General features: G+C 40.2%; 1 protein-coding gene across 1 annotated transcript in view; it reads right to left on the bottom strand.

The window, feature by feature from the left end:
* The window catches only part of MTNR1A (melatonin receptor 1A), a 243,107-nt gene that overhangs the window by 56,151 nt on the left and 167,642 nt on the right, over positions 1-19,314 (bottom strand). The gene's annotated exons all lie outside the window — the stretch shown is intronic.

Here is a 19,314-nt window from a genome sequence, read left to right as displayed (position 1 = left end):
TGGACCGTGAAAACCATGTGTGTTGGCCGATAATAAAAAAATGATGACGTCACTTAAAGGGAATGAAAGCACAGCCAATCAGAATGGCTTTGCTTCAATTGCCTTTAAGATGACGTCATGAAAAGGCACATGGCCGTGCACACATGGTACTAGAGCCAATCAGAGCGTGGGAACTTTATCCCTACTCTGATTGGCTCTGGTATACCATGTGTCAGAGGCTTGGGGGAGAAAGGATGTGACGTCAATGAAAACCTGTCACGTGGTACGGTAGCCAATCAGAGCGTGGGAACTTTATCCTTATTGACGTCACATCCTTTCTCCCCCAAGCCCCTGACACATGGTATACCAGAGCCAATCAGAGTAGGGATAAAGTTCCCACGCTCTGATTGGCTCTAGTACCATGTGTGCACGGCCATGTGCCTTTTCATGACGTCATCTTAAAGGCAATTGAAGCAAAGCCATTCTGATTGGCTGTGCTTTCATTCCCTTTAAGTGACGTCATCATTTTTTTATTATCGGCCAACACACATGGTTTTCACGGTCCAATCAGGACCGTGGGAACCATGACGCAAAATGTGACGTCATAGGCCTTTAAAAGCCTATGTCGTCTCATTTTGCAGCCAGACGCCGCGGAGGAAGGACCTCCGGAGAAGGAAAAAGACAAGGGCGTGGCCGATGATGGAAAGAAGACCACGCCCTGCCCCGCCCGGAAGGAGATAGAAGAAAGAAGAATACAGATGAAGGTGTATTACAAGTAGAAGACCCGTGGATTGGTTTGGATTTTTAGTTTAATGTTTATTATTTTCAATGGTTTATTATTTTATGGGTTCCTGATCGTGGATTGGTTCGTGAGTAAGCTGGGCAACGGGAGTCGGTGGGGGCAAGTAATGGTAAGTGAACTACAGTAAAGAAATGTATTTTATTTAACTTGTTAATTTTTTCAAAAGGTTTTTTAACCTGTGTATTTTTTTTTTTTGTGGTATATCATTTCTTGCCACTGTATGTATGTATGTACAATATATATGTCTAGAGAGATATACTGTACAGTATACATTCAGGGTAAGAAATGATGATGTTTTAAAAGCTGGATTAGATGTGTTTTTAATTATTTTGTGAGTTTAAAGTATTTTAAAATTAGATAGATGTATTATTCCTTGGTATTGTATTGTGTGTTTGAGGAAGGTCAGGGATACTGTAGGTACTGTAGGCTTGGTTTGGAAAGGTTGTATTTTTGTCGGTACTTATATTTTTTCAAAGGCTTAATTGTTCTGCTCTAGGCGTGAATCTGTTAATGGTTTCATTGTTCATGATTGAGTGTGAAATGTTTAGAGATCTAAATAATGATTGCTAATTGATTTTTGTTTACGTTGATTAATTTGCAGAATGTATACAGTATGGTGCATAGATTTTATGCATTTTGGAATGTGACTTTTTTCATTGGTTTGTGATCATATACAGTACAGTAGATTGTGAGATCAGTTAGGATTTTTAAAGGAAATTGATTTTTAATGTAGTGTCTGTATGGAGAAGTGTTTGGTTGTAGAACAGTATGGTTTTGATAACCCTTCTACATTTATTTGTACTGTATATTTGGTTTATCATGGGTGTGTATATAACGTGTGTATATATATATACTGTATATATCTCTCTCTCTCTCTTTCTCTCTGTCTCTCTGTATGTATATATATACAGTATATATATATATATATAGTTGCATGATGAAGCCACAGTACAAATTCATGGGTGAGGGGTGGGTATCGTGCCTGTGTGGCTTAACCCCTTAATTACCTTTGCGGTTATTATCCGATAAGGTGTTTAAGGGGTTAATTGATATCTGAATGTAATTGCAATGTATTGGCTTGGTTTTGGCTATGTTTTGTGTGGGCAAGAGAAGGAAGGCGCTGGCATCGGACACTTCGTATTGATGAGGTCAGTAGTACTTTATTTATTTGTATATGCTAGTTAATGTTTTTAATAATGGGCAATTAATCTATTATCCATATCTGGATAATAGTTATTTTGCACATTATTGTACTGTAGGTGTTGGGGGGGAGGGTGTATGTATTGAATGTATAGGCCAGGTTTATTTTTTTTACATTCAGGGTTACTTCCGTGGTTTTGCGTGGGACCTCTGGAGACCACCCGCGGGGAATCCTCGGGTATCCTAAAGGGTAGCAGGCTGGTGGTTCCACGGGTGACACATGCGGGGATGATGATGTGTGGTCCCACTTCTGTGGGGGCACCGCGGACCCGTAGTCTGCGGGCATGACGATGTGTGGTCCCACTTCTGTGGGGGCACCTCCGAGCCGTAGGTGCGGGGATGATGATGTGTGGTCCCACTTCTGTGGGGGCACCGCGGACCCGTAGTGAGCACCCGTGAGTTCCCCAGACCCCCATGGGAACCACCCGAGGCCCCGCAGACACCTGTGGGTTTGACCCGGGGCTCCCAGACATCCTTGGGCCTACCGTGTGGACCCAATTGTGGCTCACGGTGACCCAAGGAGACCACCTGAGCGCCATGGTGCTGGCAGGATCCACCAGCAGGCCTCCAGAACCTGTGGAATGCTGCTGGTAAACTGTAGGTCTGTCCAGGTGCCCTGCCAGCCCACCGGGGACTAGCGTGGGGCTACGTTATGGACCCTGAATGTAAAAGAATAAATCTTGTATTTATGGGGGGGGGGGGGCACAGGGGGTGGGTAATGTATTTAATAAATAGAATGCTGTTTATTGTGGGTGATTGTACTGTTTTTATTGTGGGTACTGGGGTGGGGGTGGGGTGTTTCCCCAACGGTATGTGGGTAGGCCTCCCTTGTGGGTACTGACTGGGTGGTTAGGCCTCACGGGTGGGGGGGGGGGGGGGTTAGTGTGGGAGGGTATGTAGGCATCCCGAGTGGTGGGTGGGTGAGGGTGGGTTAACCCCTTCATGACTGTAGCGGTTAATAACCGCTATGGTGATTAAGGGGTTAGGGGACATTACTTTGTATGTTTTAATTTTTGTGTCTGTTTTGCAGAAGCGGAGGGGCCATGGCCAGGATGGGGGGGGGGGTTAACGGTATGTGGGTAGGGGGTGAGGGTGGTTAGCAATGCAGGGAGGGAGATTTACTGGTAACAGAAACATCTATCTCCCTTCAATGTAATCTGTTTAAAGCCCCCTCCCCCCTAATGTGTGTTTCTGTAAAATCTCTCTCCCTTCAATGTACTGTAATCTGTTTAACAGAAACATTAGGGGGGGAAGGGGCTTTAGGCCTTTATATCTCTCTCCCTTCAGTGTAATCTGCTTAACACAAACATTAGGGGGGAAGGGGTTTTTAAACAATGCTGTGTATAATGTATAAGGTTTTTTACAATTAGATAGATGTAATCCTTGGTATTGTAAGGGTTAGTTTGTTTTTAAATTGTCTTTTCTGGTTGTTACTTACAGTATATATTGATTTTGGTTTACTTGCTTGGTTAAAATACTGTAGTTAAGTTGACTTGTTTGGAAGTGTTTGTACAGTATTTACTGGTAGAGTAGCTTGCAATTATATTGTTAACATTCATTTGCAGAATGTACAGTACTGTATATGGTGCATAGATTTAATGCTATGCATCATTTACAGTATACAATGTACTGTAAATGCAATGTACTGTGTGGATTGTAATGTTATGTTTTATACTGTACAGTATGCTATTCATTAACTTCATTGCTCTACACATCTAGGGATTTCATTCCACCTTACCACCTTTCCTACACATGATTTGTGCTGTAGGCATTGGTTACTGTATATTACTGTATGCTAATGCAGATGTGTGATGCTTTGAGACTGTCATTTATACTTTGACAAGTCTACCTTTTGGTGTGTAGTGTGCATTATCCTTAGCGTTGTATACAGTACTGTAGGTGCCTTTAAACCCAGTAACCTACTGTATTGTGATTCACTTTGATTCTCCCTAGTGTTTTTTGAGTCACTATCCTTTTCATGTTTAGGGTTGACAGTGTGTGTCGTTCCCTAGTGCTGTTCATTAGTGTTTAAGGGTCCATGCCTCTTTTTTAAGTGTTTTTAAATCATGTACTGTTTATTCATCCCTTTTTGCACTGTGTCAAATAAATAAACAAATATATCAATTGCATACCTGAGTGCTCCCATACGGGTTACTTTTTTCTCTTTTCACTCACATACAGTATGTACTGTATATATATATATATATATATATATATACAGTATATATATATATATATATATATATATATAAATATAGCTGTATGATATATATATATATATATATATATATATATATATATATATATATATATACACAGTGTATATATGTATACTGTATGTATATATATATATATATATATATATATATATATATATATATATATATATATATATATATATATATACAGTGTATATATATATATACAAAGTATATACTGTACAGTATATATTTATTTCTCTTCATGTCTTTATTTATTTATTTATTTAGATTTATTTATTAATTGTGGGGCTGCTGTGCGTGAATTTTTTTTATTGGGGGTGAGGGGGGTGTTTGGCCCTCAGCACTCAGAAACACAGGCCAGACAGATTTAAACACACACACAATAGGGGGAGGTTTTTTTACATAGCTTGCAGGGAAGTTTAACGCACACACAATAGGGGGATAGGGGGAGGGTTTTTTACATAGATTAGAGAGAAGGCAGGGCGTTTTAAAAGCGAGAATAGGGGAGGGGGTTTTACATAGATTTTATTTATTTATTTAGATTTATTTATTAATTGTGGGGCTGCTGTGCGTGAATTTTTTTTATTGGGGGTGAGGGGGGTGTTTGGCCCTTGGTGTGAGTTTACGACTTGCAGCAGCAGCAGCACAATGAATAAATATAAATAAATAAATAAATAAATGACAATAAATACATTTGAAATACATTTTTATTGATAGTGTACATGTGCAGGGGGTCTCCGGAGCTGAAGCGCACAGGTTTCAGGTCTGGGGACCCCGTGCCCCCCGAGATACAGGCCCCTTTAGGGGGTGCCGGTATCCCTCTGCTCTGCTTGGTTTACAGGCCGCGATCACGTGATCGGGACCTTTAAACGCAGAGCACTCAGCACTCAGAAACACAGGCCAGACAGATTTAAACACACACACAATAGGGGGAGGTTTTTTTACATAGCTTGCAGGGAAGTTTAACGCACACACAATAGGGGGATAGGGGGAGGGTTTTTTACATAGATTAGAGAGAAGGCAGGGCGTTTTAAAAGCGAGAATAGGGGAGGGGGTTTTACATAGATTTTATTTATTTATTTAGATTTATTTATTAATTGTGGGGCTGCTGTGCGTGAATTCTTTTTATTGGGGGTGAGGGGGGTGTTTGGCCCTTGGTGTGAGTTTACGACTTGCAGCAGCAGCACAATGAATAAATATAAATAAATAAATAAATAAATAAATGACAATAAATACATTTGAAATACATTTTTATTGATAGTGTACATGTGCAGGGGGTCTCCGGAGCAGAAGCGCACAGGTTTCAGGTCTGGGGACCCCGTGCCCCCCGAGATACAGGCCCCTTTAGGGGGTGCCGGTATCCCTCTGCTCTGCTTGGTTTACAGGCCGCGATCACGTGATCGGACCTTTAAACCAAGCAGAGGGCTACCGGCACCCCCTAAAGGGGCCTGTATCTCGGGGGGCACGGGGTCCCCAGACCTAAAACCAACGCGGTTCAGCTCCGGAGACCCCCTGCACATCTACACTATCAATAAAAATGTATTTCAAATGTATTTATTGTCATTTATTTATTTATTTTTTGGCGGCTGCTGTGTGTGTGTATTTTTTTATTGTGGGTAGCGGGAGGGTGGGTGAATGGGGTATTCGCCCCAACGATGGTTGGGGAGGGCTTGCGGGGGGGGGGGGGGGTTGGGGTAGCGGGAGGGCTTAACCCCTTCATGACCGTAGCGGTATTAACTGCTACGATCGTGAAGGGGTTAAGTGCACCCGCAACCCCCCCCCCCCCTCCCGCAAGTCGTAAACTCACACCAAGGGCCAAATACCCCCCTCACCCATCCCCACTACACACAATAAAGCGGGCACGGTGGGTTAACCCCTTCATTGCCTTAGCGGCTATCCGCTATGGTAATGACGCAGCATTTTCCGTATTTTTAATAATATTGATCAGGAGCAGGGGGGGGGGGGGTTCCCTGAGCATTAATCATTAATTTCTGGCTCAGGGAACCCCCTGCTCACTGTACAATATTATTAAATCTCTCTCTGCTGCAAACACATCTCGCCCCCAGTATGTGCAGTAATTTACTGAACATATACAGTACTGTAGAATAAATGCATAGTTTTATTTATTCGGGTTTATTACACAGTATACTGTATGGCCGGAAAACATCAGCATACAGTACAATATAATCCATCGAAATCCCCCCATTAGCCGTTTTCTTTTCTGAGGAAAAACAAAATGAAAAGTTTTAATGTACAGTAATGGTCAGCCCCCTAAAGAAGTTCCCAGCCAGCCCCACCAAAATAATACGGCAAAAATACAGTACTCACCATACTGTACAGTATTGTACTAAATTTCCCATTCAGCTTGCGCTGGCGCCGGCCCACTTCCAGTCCAGCTTTCATCATTTTGCAGAGGGACTAGCCCACCTGTAGTCAGCGGGAAATCGCTTAGGTACATGCAAGCTTCATCAAAACTGGCTGCGAAATCCATCTCAGAGTTGTAACCGACGGCGGGACCATGATGATAAGCTGGTGCTGCTGCTGGTTCTGGTTCTGGTTCTGGCGCATTGCTTGGCAGGGACTGTCGCTTCTTATTTCGTTTTAACACGACCCTTCGCCTTTTGCCGCCTCCATTATCATAGATACGGGAAAAACCCTGTGACACACACCAATACCCTCCAACAAATTGGGGCTCAATACGGTGAAAACAGGGGTCACTACATAACCTTTTCCTTATTGCATGCTTCCACAAATGAGGAGTTGGCGAAAATCTGTAAAAGTCATAATTTTCGATAAAATACTGATAAATTTGAACAACTGTTGCCATCTTATCCTCTGTTGCATTTATAGCGGCCCATATCAAATAAGCATAACTTCTGTCAGGTTTTTGGAACACGGGCTCCACTTGAACACTCATGTCTCTGTAGAATAGTGTAAGTGAAAATGATCTTTGTCTTTATTTAATACATTACTGTATGTAAAGCCTAAATTGATACATTTTTTGCAACTATTCCTTCAGTCTCAAGGACAAGTTACACAATAGCATACTGTACTGGGATAAAGTAACTTTTTTTTGGAAACGAAACAACTTGCAAAGGCCACACATTACTTAAGTCATGAGTTTATGCCATCTGGTGGACAATCGAAACATCGCAGCCTAGTAAATCATTCTCATTATCATTTAACAGATCAGGCCCCCGTCAGCCAGGCATGAACCGTGGCTGGGAAGGCAAACGCAACGAAGCATGCAAGAGGTGAGCAGCGGCGGATTCCAGGTTTCTGCCAGGTACAAACCAGGCATTTGCTCGAATAAAGTGTGTCGGTGCAGTATAACTCTTTAATAAAATATACTGTGTCCTGTCTTTTGTGTGATAAAATATGTAAGTCCCTGTTCTGGTGTCAGGGATGGAGTGAGAGTATATATTGCCTACACTCACTAGCCTCATTCTTGGCACACTTTAGAAAATAACTCTAAAAACTTTTACACACAAGAAACCACACTCAGCTTTATCACTTAGCTGGAGCACCCCTGAACCCCTATAGCAGGTCCAGGGTACCTGGGCCTGTATATGGGCACCCTTCTTATACTAGTGACCCAGTGTATGATTGCAGGTATACATTAACCCCTTCATGCCTGTTTACCTTGTCTGGAAGATGCAACAGCAGGAATCCTGGCGGTGAGTCATAATAACGTTTCAGAGTCAGAGTTTGCCCACAGCAATGTGCTTGGCTGCATCCGAGAATCTCACTCGATTCCCGGATTCAACTCCTGGGGTATTCCATAACTTCGGAACACCGATACATAGACACATTCTGTAAAGACTTTATCTGGCAAACCCACTGTAGACGGACGTTCACAGAGGTACACAATTGGAGACTTTATAAGGTGAAATTATAACGAAGCTTTATTGTGCCTTTTCCTTAACATCAGGAAACCATCCAAACAAGGGGGAAACAAAGCTTCTATTCACTTGGGAGTGGTTCTAGTGAAATACTATGCAATTCACAACTCCCTTAGTTAAGCATGTCTCCCAGCTCCAAACACATAGCATGAAATGAACAGATATAAAAAGTCTTGTAATAAAAGTCTTATCTGTTAGCTGCTGTAGAGTAAGTTTCTCTGCTCTCGTGGAACCGCACCCGTGTGTGCACAGAAAATGTCAGCAACCAGGTTTAGAAGTCTTATTTGTCAGCTCCAGAGATCTGTGTTCTCTTGGTCAGTCTCTCCTGGGAGACTCAAGAACCTCTGCTCTGTCTCCAAAGTTCAGCTCACACGTGAGCTAGGAGTCACTTCCTGTCTCAAAGGCAGGCTTTTTCTACCACCTGTAATCAGGCAGGTGGTGTTAGTTAATTTGCTACCAGCAGTTAACCACCACACTGCTGGATTAGAGGCACATTTGTGAACAGGGATAAGTCCCCTGTTACACCCACCCTGAAACTTAAAGCCTAGAAATCACCTGGTCCAAGCACCCCAGGAAAGGCGCAACACAAACAAATCTTTAATGTCGCATAATTTGCACACAGTCACAGTAATGCATTTAGGACATCTGGATCCAAGAGCAGACACTCGAGGAACTCAACACACAGATCAGGGGTAACCAAGTGGGCTGAACCTTTATTAGTGAGCCTGGTTAACCGCTTCACCATCACACCAACCGATTTAACTTCAGTGAAGAACAGAAAAATAAGATATTCAAAATTTGGTTGCCAACCTACATGAGTAAAAGCTTAAATCCGCCTGTCAGCCCCCCTGAAGAGAATGAGAGGTGATTTTTTTTTTAACCAGGGACTGACACAGATAGGCTTAGTCAATTGATACAAATAACTACAGGTGAACATACTATTATGGTTGATATATTAGAGAATCTTACAAGTATTAGTAGCAGTATATACTCCAAAGATACAGTATCATAATTTTCTTTATTCAAAAATTGTAAAAGAAATGTTAAAGCTCTAGCTCGCATAGTTCTATAAAAGAATATACACAATGATAAATGAAGTAGATCCCAAAAACAAACATCTTTATTGAAAGGGGATTTTTTTTTTAAACTATCTCTTAATCCTATATTATAAATACTCCACAGAGAGTTTTTTGTTAAATATATTGGATAAATGATCTGAGTTTTATTTTCAGCTAAGTCTGCAAAAACATAGCATTAAATATGCAAAAAACAGAGAGCTAATTCAAAAGCAGAAAAAATATTTGGCAACCATTAAAAAACTGACAATATGGTACATCAACTTTGTAAAGGTAGATTTGCCTCTGAAGTGGGGGTAGAGAGTGGCTCAAGCAGAAGGCACCAATTCAACAGCGTATACTGCCCCCGCAAACCCTCATATGCCTCCCTGAACAGGATGTCCTAGGGATATTTAAATTGAGATTATAAAATATGTTGGCTCTCCATGATGTTTAAAGGGCAGACCTCGGCCTCTGACAGGAAATATGGCTAAACTTCTCAGTTTTTTACATTATTTTACACTGGATTTTTTTCAGTCTACAGTGGCTACAGTAGGGGGAGTTGTCCTACCCAGCATTCTCTAGATCAGGGGTGCACAAACTAGGGGCGCTAGATTTTTTGGAAGGGGCGCAGCCATTATAGAGGAACTGCGCACTTCCCCTAGGCATTTAAATTAAATGCCAAGGGACAGTGCGAGACCTCTACAATACACTTAACGTCCCTTCCAGCGACGCGTCGTTGTGGTAACCCGGCATCAAATGACACCGTGGGTATCACGGCAACGTGATGTCACATGACCCCGCATGTCATGTGATGCCGGGGACAAGCAGGGGGGGAGGCGCCAAGGAGACAAGGCAAGGGTGCGCACAGGGAAAAGTTTACGCACCCCTGCTCTAGCTGTTAACAGCCCTGAATGATGCAATAGCAACTAAATATATTTTCCTAGTTACAGCATAGTGGGATCTTAAAAAGTCCTTTTATGCAATAGATGAACTTCTAAATGTAATGTGTGCAATCGATTTCACACTTGTTTCATTAGCTCCACCTAGTGAACAGTAATTGATCTATAATAGAAACACATTACAGGCATACCCCGCATTAACGTACACAATGTGACCGGAGCATGTATGTAAAGCGAAAATGTACTTAAAGTGAAGCACTACCTTTTCCCACTTATTGATGCATGTACTGTACTGCAATCATCATATATGTGCATAACTGATGTAAATAACGCATTTGTAACAGGCTCTATAGTCTCCCCGCTTGCGCATGGCTTCAGTACAGGTAGGGAGCCGGTATTGCTGTTCAGGACGTGCTGACAGGAGCATGCGTGAGCTGCTGTTTGCCTATTGGGCGATATGTACTTACTCGCGAGTGTACTTAAAGTGAGTGTACTTAAAGCGGGGTATGCCTGTATATATATATATATATATATATATATATATATATATATATATATATATATATATATATATATATATATATATATATATATATATATATATATTGTATGTATGTATGTATATATATATATATATATATATATATATATAGAGGAGAGAGAAGAGAGAGCGCACGCCCCATAGTGTGTAACTGTATATTTAATAAAGGAAATGGAGGGGGGAGGGGGGGGAAAGGAATCGCACTCACAAGGATAAAAAGGTTAAAAGCGTGTCGTGAATAAATCACCACCATCCGGCTCTTGCTTGTCTTTACTTGTCTTTTGATGTTGCTGTCAGGATACAAACGATCTCTGGTCATCAAGATGTTAAATCAAGCGTGGAGCAAGGGAACCGGCATTAAATGGAGTCCTCTGAAGATCTCTCAGCTGCGTGGCCTGTGACTGTTACACACACGAACCGGCCTGTTCATGCGCAACGTGATGACGCAATGTCCGTGACGCGATGCGTGATGACGCTCCCTGACGCATTTCGTCACTCTCGGGCGACTTTATCAAAGGGTAGTAGGGAAGGGGCTGAACTCATGCATTATTTATACAGGAAATTGTCCTGACAGCCCGCAAAACACAGCTGAACGAGATGGCTAAAACGAGATGGCTAAAACGAAGGCTAATCAACAATAAAAGACTACATTACAAAACAAATATAAGTACACAAAATAAATATTAGATAAATTTCATATTGACATAAATATCAAGACATGTACTATTACTAAATAACATAAGTGATAATTCTGATTGTAAAACAAGGAGATGAATGGAGAGGTAGATGGATAAATTGTATCTAATCTAATGTTAGAATAAATTCACTAGATTTAACCCATTTCAAGTCTGGTTTCATCTGTATATATATATATATATGATTAACTTAATTATTCAAAAAAGGGGGAGATAGTAGTTAGTGTAGATGTATTATATAAGTGCCTATTATTTATAATATATTAATGTGTTAAATATATAGTGTACTAAATGTGAAGTGTAATATATAAATGTATATATTAATAAAATATTTATTCTATTCTTGAGTAATATCTAATTATAATTGTGATGTACTAAATGATACATATTGACATCATAGTATTAAATCTGTGGAGTGGTGAGAGACATGTGAATGTGTGTGAATATAGAGAAAAGAAAAAAGAAAAATATATTATAAGTGAAAAATGTATAAAAAATATATAAGGAATATATATATATATAATATACATATATACATATATATATATAGATGTAAATGTGGGGACTCTTATATGCAATTTTTTGAATATACATACAATTTTATATGTGTATATGAAAAAGAAGGGATATATTTGGTCCTGTGGATTTATAAATCAACTCAGTATATAACATATGATGACTGTATATGAATCTAGTTTATAGGCTGTATCGAGTGCCAGTGACCAAGTTCAGGAAAAGGGTCTAGGAGAGACCAGGACAAATGGATGACAGAGGGCTACAGAGGAATTCAAAGAACAGGAAGGGCTTCCCCTATTGTCGAAGGGGTTCAGACCAGTGTGCTTACATCAAGACATTCATTTAGTCCACCAGGGCTCAGGGTACCCAACTGGTGGATCCAAAATGTTTCCCGTCTACAGAGAGTCTTGAATCTATCGCCTCCTAGAACACTAGGAGAAATGCTCTCAAGTCCCATGATAGTCATGGACTTGGGATCTTGATTATGTCTGGATTTAAAGTGTCTTGAAATACTGTGTGTATTTAATCCTTTTAGGACATTTCTCCTATGCTCCAGGAAGCGGGTACCCAAGGATCTAGTGGTGCGACCAACATATTGTTGGCCGCAACCACACTGAATGAGATAAATTATGTATGTGCTTAGACAGTTAATATGACTTGTAATAAGATGTGTAGTCCCTCTGATAGCTGAAGAAAACTGTGTTTTATTTGAAATGTGTCTGCATGTAATGCATCGACTACGTCCGCATTTATGATTCCCCACAGGGCCCTTACTGGAAATTGTAGAGGTTTGAACTTTCTTGAGTTTGGAGGGGGCCAGAATACTTTTAATGTTTCTGGCTTTCCTATATACTATTGAGGCTTTTTCTGACAGGAGAGACCCCAGATGGGGATCACACTTTAAAATGCTCCAGTGATCATTGAGGATTTTATCGATAGATCTAGAGGATTGATTGTATGTAGTAATGAACCTAACAGTAGGTGAATCTCTCTTAAATGATTCTCTTGGAGCATTATAACTGGTATGTGTTGGTTTCTTAGATTTAATGTTGGACTTATTCAGTAAGTCCATCCTGTCCATAGAACCTACTTTACTGAGGGAGTCGGACACCAGAGCGGGATCATAGCCCTTGGACAAGAATTTTTCCCCAAGTATATCAGACTGACGCAAAAAGTCAATATCTCTGGTGCAGTTCCTACGTAATCTGTGAAACTGCCCCAGAGGAATATTGTTGAGCCAACGCTTATGGTGGTTACTGGACGCATGAACATAACTATTAACAGATACAGGCTTAAAGTGAGTGGTAGTGATTATATTAAAGTCTGCATCTGTTGTAAGGACCAAATCAAGGAATATTGCTGAAATTGCATCAATAACAAATGTAAATTTAAGTCCAAATTGATTGTTGCTGAAGGAACTTAAGATGCTTGAAAATACTGACTCATCACCATCCCAGATAATAATGATATCATCTATGAAACGGCCGTAGTACACGAGACCCTCCCCGAGCTGTTGGTTTAGCCAAATAGAAGTCTCCTCCCAGTGGCCCATGAAGAGGTTGGCGTAGCTAGGGGCGAACCTCGTGCCCATCGCCGTTCCACAGATTTGCAAGTGAAAAGTGTCATCAAATAAAAAATAATTGTGCGTTAAAATAAAATGAATACCTTGCAAAATAAATTGTTTGTGTTTCTCTGGAAATGATAAGTCCTTGTCAAGCCAGTACTTAATGGCCTCGATCCCCCTGGCATGGTCTATACATGTGTAAAGAGATGCCACATCACATGTGGCCCATAGATATGTTGGCTTCCACTTAATGCCCGAGACCGAGTCGATAACGTGGAGCGTGTCCCTAATATGTGACCTGAGCTGTGCTACAAAGGGTTGAAGATAATAATCAACATACTGGGACAAGCCCGACGTCATCGACTCAATCCCAGACACAATGGGCCTACCAGGGGGGTTGAGCAAGGACTTATGTACTTTCGGTAAGTGATAAAAAATGGGAGTGCGTGGATGTAAAGTGAATAAAAATTTATATTCCAGTTTAGAAATAATACCATCACCCAGTGCAATAGTGAGAAGTTCCTTCAGCAACAATTGGTAATTGTCAACCGGATCAGACTCCAACACAGTGTATGAGGCCATGTCACCCAGGAGTCTGCGCGCCTCCATGAGGTACGCAGAATAATCCTGGATGACTATGCCCCCACCCTTGTCGGCCTGTCGGATGACAATATCATGATTGGCCCTTAGTATGTTCAATGCGTCCAGTTCACTGGTCGTTAAATTGTTTCTAATCTTGGTGGACTTGGAACACATTGACTCGAAATCACGGAGTACAAGGTTATAAAATGTGTCCACAAATCCACCCTTGGACTGATATGGGAAAAAGACTGACCTGGGTCTGAATGGTGAATGCATAATGCTTAAATCTTCCTCCAGGTCCATGTCCAAGGAACTATTAGGATGAACCGACAATTCAAAGTTGTCAATGAATTCTTGCGATCCCGAAGTGGAACCCGACTCCACCAGGAGAGATGTCAACGCCTCAATGCAGTTTTCCTCCTGTGTACTGAAATTGAATACAGGATTTGTTAATTTAGCATTTGTATCCTGGATATTGTAGTATCTCTTTAAAGTAAGTTTCCTAATAAAATTATTTAAATCCATAAACAACTGAAATGCATTGGGACCTGTACTGGGGGCAAAGGACAGTCCCTTCTCTAGTAGTGATGTTTCATGTGTGGATAATGTTAAAGATGAAAGATTGATAATATTGGTGCCTGTCGGTGTACTTATTCTTCGTCTGTTTTCCTTCTTCCTTCTTCCTCTGGATATACAGGGGGTCTCCGGCTGCTCTCAAAGGATGAACCACATCCTATGAAATCTGTAGAGGAGAGAGAAGAGAGAGCGCACGCCCCATAGGAAGAAGGAAAACAGACGAAGAATAAGTACACCGACAGGCACCAATATTATCAATCTTTCATCTTTAACATTATCCACACATGAAACATCACTACTAGAGAAGGGACTGTCCTTTGCCCCCAGTACAGGTCCCAATGCATTTCAGTTGTTTATGGATTTAAATAATTTTATTAGGAAACTTACTTTAAAGAGATACTACAATATCCAGGATACAAATGCTAAATTAACAAATCCTGTATTCAATTTCAGTACACAGGAGGAAAACTGCATTGAGGCGTTGACATCTCTCCTGGTGGAGTCGGGTTCCACTTCGGGATCGCAAGAATTCATTGACAACTTTGAATTGTCGGTTCATCCTAATAGTTCCTTGGACATGGACCTGGAGGAAGATTTAAGCATTATGCATTCACCATTCAGACCCAGGTCAGTCTTTTTCCCATATCAGTCCAAGGGTGGATTTGTGGACACATTTTATAACCTTGTACTCCGTGATTTCGAGTCAATGTGTTCCAAGTCCACCAAGATTAGAAACAATTTAACGACCAGTGAACTGGACGCATTGAACATACTAAGGGCCAATCATGATATTGTCATCCGACAGGCCGACAAGGGTGGGGGCATAGTCATCCAGGATTATTCTGCGTACCTCATGGAGGCGCGCAGACTCCTGGGTGACATGGCCTCATACACTGTGTTGGAGTCTGATCCGGTTGACAATTACCAATTGTTGCTGAAGGAACTTCTCACTATTGCACTGGGTGATGGTATTATTTCTAAACTGGAATATAAATTTTTATTCACTTTACATCCACGCACTCCCATTTTTTATCACTTACCGAAAGTACATAAGTCCTTGCTCAACCCCCCTGGTAGGCCCATTGTGTCTGGGATTGAGTCGATGACGTCGGGCTTGTCCCAGTATGTTGATTATTATCTTCAACCCTTTGTAGCACAGCTCAGGTCACATATTAGGGACACGCTCCACGTTATCGACTCGGTCTCGGGCATTAAGTGGAAGCCAACATATCTATGGGCCACATGTGATGTGGCATCTCTTTACACATGTATAGACCATGCCAGGGGGATCGAGGCCATTAAGTACTGGCTTGACAAGGACTTATCATTTCCAGAGAAACACAAACAATTTATTTTGCAAGGTATTCATTTTATTTTAACGCACAATTATTTTTTATTTGATGACACTTTTCACTTGCAAATCTGTGGAACGGCGATGGGCACGAGGTTCGCCCCTAGCTACGCCAACCTCTTCATGGGCCACTGGGAGGAGACTTCTATTTGGCTAAACCAACAGCTCGGGGAGGGTCTCGTGTACTACGGCCGTTTCATAGATGATATCATTATTATCTGGGATGGTGATGAGTCAGTATTTTCAAGCATCTTAAGTTCCTTCAGCAACAATCAATTTGGACTTAAATTTACATTTGTTATTGATGCAATTTCAGCAATATTCCTTGATTTGGTCCTTACAACAGATGCAGACTTTAATATAATCACTACCACTCACTTTAAGCCTGTATCTGTTAATAGTTATGTTCATGCGTCCAGTAACCACCATAAGCGTTGGCTCAACAATATTCCTCTGGGGCAGTTTCACAGATTACGTAGGAACTGCACCAGAGATATTGACTTTTTGCGTCAGTCTGATATACTTGGGGAAAAATTCTTGTCCAAGGGCTATGATCCCGCTCTGGTGTCCGACTCCCTCAGTAAAGTAGGTTCTATGGACAGGATGGACTTACTGAATAAGTCCAACATTAAATCTAAGAAACCAACACATACCAGTTATAATGCTCCAAGAGAATCATTTAAGAGAGATTCACCTACTGTTAGGTTCATTACTACATACAATCAATCCTCTAGATCTATCGATAAAATCCTCAATGATCACTGGAGCATTTTAAAGTGTGATCCCCATCTGGGGTCTCTCCTGTCAGAAAAAGCCTCAATAGTATATAGGAAAGCCAGAAACATTAAAAGTATTCTGGCCCCCTCCAAACTCAAGAAAGTTCAAACCTCTACAATTTCCAGTAAGGGCCCTGTGGGGAATCATAAATGCGGACGTAGTCGATGCATTACATGCAGACACATTTCAAATAAAACACAGTTTTCTTCAGCTATCAGAGGGACTACACATCTTATTACAAGTCATATTAACTGTCTAAGCACATACATAATTTATCTCATTCAGTGTGGTTGCGGCCAACAATATGTTGGTCGCACCACTAGATCCTTGGGTACCCGCTTCCTGGAGCATAGGAGAAATGTCCTAAAAGGATTAAATACACACAGTATTTCAAGACACTTTAAATCCAGACATAATCAAGATCCCAAGTCCATGACTATCATGGGACTTGAGAGCATTTCTCCTAGTGTTCTAGGAGGCGATAGATTCAAGACTCTCTGTAGACGGGAAACATTTTGGATCCACCAGTTGGGTACCCTGAGCCCTGGTGGACTAAATGAATGTCTTGATGTAAGCACACTGGTCTGAACCCCTTCGACAATAGGGGAAGCCCTTCCTGTTCTTTGAATTCCTCTGTAGCCCTCTGTCATCCATTTGTCCTGGTCTCTCCTAGACCCTTTTCCTGAACTTGGTCACTGGCACTCGATACAGCCTATAAACTAGATTCATATACAGTCATCATATGTTATATACTGAGTTGATTTATAAATCCACAGGACCAAATATATCCCTTCTTTTTCATATACACATATAAAATTGTATGTATATTCAAAAAATTGCATATAAGAGTCCCCACATTTACATCTATATATATATATGTATATATGTATATTATATATATATATATTCCTTATATATTTTTTATACATTTTTCACTTATAATATATTTTTCTTTTTTCTTTTCTCTATATTCACACACATTCACATGTCTCTCACCACTCCACAGATTTAATACTATGATGTCAATATGTATCATTTAGTACATCACAATTATAATTAGATATTACTCAAGAATAGAATAAATATTTTATTAATATATACATTTATATATTACACTTCACATTTAGTACACTATATATTTAACACATTAATATATTATAAATAATAGGCACTTATATAATACATCTACACTAACTACTATCTCCCCCTTTTTTGAATAATTAAGTTAATCATATATATATATATATACAGATGAAACCAGACTTGAAATGGGTTAAATCTAGTGAATTTATTCTAACATTAGATTAGATACAATTTATCCATCTACCTCTCCATTCATCTCCTTGTTTTACAATCAGAATTATCACTTATGTTATTTAGTAATAGTACATGTCTTGATATTTATGTCAATATGAAATTTATCTAATATTTATTTTGTGTACTTATATTTGTTTTGTAATGTAGTCTTTTATTGTTGATTAGCCTTCGTTTTAGCCATCTCGTTTTAGCCATCTCGTTCAGCTGTGTTTTGCGGGCTGTCAGGACAATTTCCTGTATAAATAATGCATGAGTTCAGCCCCTTCCCTACTACCCTTTGATAAAGTCGCCCGAGAGTGACGAAACGCGTCAGGGAGCGTCATCACGCATCGCGTCACGGACATTGCGTCATCACGTTGCGCATGAACAGGCCGGTTCGTGTGTGTAACAGTCACAGGCCACGCAGCTGAGAGATCTTCAGAGGACTCCATTTAATGCCGGTTCCCTTGCTCCACGCTTGATTTAACATCTTGATGACCAGAGATCGTTTGTATCCTGACAGCAACATCAAAAGACAAGTAAAGACAAGCAAGAGCCGGATGGTGGTGATTTATTCACGACACGCTTTTAACCTTTTTATCCTTGTGAGTGCGATTCCTTTCCCCCCCCTCCCCCCTCCATTTCCTTTATTAAATATACAGTTACACACTATGGGGCGTGCGCTCTCTCTTCTCTCTCCTCTACAGATTTCATAGGATGTGGTTCATCCTTTGAGAGCAGCCGGAGACCCCCTGTATTCAAGCCTAACATCTTTGATGGACTTCAACTTTAAAGGACTGGTTATCCACTTCTTCTTTTTTTATATATATATATATTTTCTACAATTTTCTATATATTTTATGGTTAACATTTTTTGTTAATAATATAATATATATAATTTTTATAATATTTTATATTATGTTTATTCACTTTTTGAACATTATAGAATGCGTTGTCTAAGTATTTATGAATATATGTTTACTAATCACATTACATCACTACTGACACGCAGGCACTGATACTAATTTATATTTTATTATATATATATTTTTTTATTGCTATATATGCCCTTTGGGGCGCTGCTTTTTTCTGTTTGTTTGTATATATATATATATATATATATTGTATGTATGTATGTATGTATAAATTATGCACAAAATGTTTTAGTCCCGGAAATATTTTGATATGATAATAACAAAGAGACAAATAAATGTGTGTGCCACATTGCTGTGTGACAATTCAATTTGTATGTGATTAATATTTTTGCATAACAAAAAAGTCAAATAATTCTAAATAAATACATGTGCATTTTAAACCCTAAAACTCCTCCTCTAACCCCTTTCTAAATGAGGTA

Source organism: Ascaphus truei, chromosome 1, assembly GCF_040206685.1.
Source record: "Ascaphus truei isolate aAscTru1 chromosome 1, aAscTru1.hap1, whole genome shotgun sequence".
NCBI lineage: Eukaryota > Metazoa > Chordata > Amphibia > Anura > Ascaphidae > Ascaphus > Ascaphus truei.
This window is presented reverse-complemented; position numbering and strand designations above follow the sequence as displayed.